The sequence below is a fragment of the Arachis ipaensis genome, chromosome B01, assembly GCF_000816755.2.
Source record: "Arachis ipaensis cultivar K30076 chromosome B01, Araip1.1, whole genome shotgun sequence".
Taxonomy (NCBI): Eukaryota; Viridiplantae; Streptophyta; class Magnoliopsida; order Fabales; family Fabaceae; genus Arachis; species Arachis ipaensis.
Genome location: NC_029785.2, coordinates 61,583,929 through 61,586,378, shown reverse-complemented (window position 1 = coordinate 61,586,378; position 2,450 = coordinate 61,583,929).

Below are 2,450 nucleotides of genomic sequence, written 5' to 3'. Positions count from 1 at the left end.
CAATTTATTTTATTTTAATTTATTTTAGATGTTATTAGATATTTTATTGAAATTAAAAGTGAGAAGACTCTTAAAAAGAATGATAAAACTACCAAGTATATTGTTGAATTGAAAGCCGAAGATAGATAATCAATTATTTCTTTAATTTTTAAAAATTTGTGTTCAGAAATTTATAAAATTGTTAATTTTTAATTTTCAAAATATAAATTATGGTTGACACAATTTGTCTGGTTATTTATTTTTAATTGGAACTATGTTTTTAATAAAATTTAATTTAAAAAATAATTTTTATTTCATAATTAATAGTTAAATTTGTTCCTAAAAGATCACTTATTCTTTAAATTAGTCATCAAATGATTTTTTTAGTCATATTAGTCACTGAAAGATAAAACGTAAGTCAAATGGTCCTTCCGTCAGTTGGATGATGACGTGGCAGGTTAATGCCACGTGTCACAAGATGATTGGATGCGTGTCAGGTCAGTCATACTTAGCACACCACGTGTCACTTGACATATAAAAAAGTTATTTATAATCAAAATAGTCCCTAAAAGTTTAGCCGTAAGTCATTTTCATCCTTAAAATTTTTAAAAATTAATCAAATTAGTCCTTATATAAATTTTTTTTTATATTTTTTTCATAATATTAAATTTAAATATTTTTTGATACTACTAATTTTAATAGAAATGTAATTGACAAACATACAAAAAATTAGTAATTATATATTTTCTTCTTAAAAATTTTTTTAATAGAATTATTTCTTTCTTTTAATTCTTCTCAAAATCCCTCTTATTTTTTCTATTCTAAAACTTTTTTCTTACATTATTACATTTTGCTGGAATATATATATGTAGATGCCTGCTACACATACAAGTCTTTTTGACTTACAAGTCTTACAAGTTGCTACACACGGGCCTTTTAATGCGTTATTCAACCGTTTTTTGTTTTCAAAGCGCTATACTCACCATATTTTCCTCTTCCTCTTCCTCTTCCTCTTCTTCTTCTTCTTCTTCTTCTTCTTCTTCTTCTTTTTCGTTATTCAACCGTTTTCTGTTTTCAAAACGCTACACTCACCATGTTTTCCCCTTCCTCTTCCTCTTCCTCTTCCTCTTCCTCTTCCTCTTCCTCTTCTTCTTCTTCTTCGTTATTCAACCGTTTTCTGTTTTTAAAACGCTACACTCACCATGTTTTCCTCTTCCTCTTCTTCTTCTTCTTCCTCTTCCTCTTCCTCTTCCTCTTCCTCTTCTTCTTCTTCTTCTTCTTCCTCTTCCTTTTCCTCTTCTTCTTTTTCTTCTTCCTCTTCCTCTTCTTCTTCTTCCTCTTCCTCTTCCTCTTCCTCTTCCTCTTCCTCTTCCTCTTCCTCTTCCTCTTCCTCTTCTTCTTCTTCTTCTTCTTCTTCTTCTTCTTCTTCTTCTTCTTCTTCTTCTTCTTCTTCTTCTTCTTCATTTTTTTTATTTTCATGATTTCTGAAATCAAGCATTGAAATCGTTTTGAAGATAATGGAACTTCAGAAATACACCCAAACGATTACAGAAATACACCCAAACGATTACAAAAATACACCCAAAGGATTACAGAAATACACCCAAATAGTTACAGGAATTCACCCAAACGATTATAGAAATACACCCAAAAGATTACAGAAATACACCCAAAAGATTACAAAATTACATCCAAAGGATTTAAGAAATACACTTTATGCATAATTCAGAACTCTTTCTCTTTCTCTTTCTCCTCCTCATCTTCTGCTGCTTCTTTTTCTTCAAAAACGATTTCAGAGCTTGATGTCAAAAAACAATGAAAATCGAGAATAACGAAAAAAAACAGAGAAAAAAGCACATAAATGAAGAAGAAGAGGAAGACGAGGAAGAAGAACGTGCAGTAAGAAGAAGAAGAAGGAGAAAGAGAAGGTAAGAAACGAAAGAAAAGAAGAAGAAGAGGAAGAGGAAGAAGAACCTGCAGTAAGGAGAAAGAGAAGGAGAAAAGAAGAAGAAGAAGAAGACGAAGAGGAAGAAGAAGAAGACGACGAAGAGGAAGAAGAAGAAGAAGTGCGTTTTGAGCGTTAGTTTTAATTGAATTTGTAAGGCTTACAAGCCTTAATCGCTTGTATGCGAAGAATTACTCATATATGTATTTATGCTCAAAATTAAAATGTATATATTTGTTAACCTAAACGAAGTTACATGCTCAAAATCAAAATTTATGTATGTTAACCAAAACAAAATTATACTACTATTTTTTTCTACTATTTTTTTTTTCATTACGGTATTAGTTACATATATCTAATGATCGTGATACTTAGAGCCAAAATTTAAGAAGATGCACAGATTTTTCTTCAATTCTAAACTTTACAAAATATTGAAAATTTGATGCTTAATAATAATAATAATAATAATAATAATAATAATAATAATAATAATAATAATAATAATAATAATAATAATTTATATAAG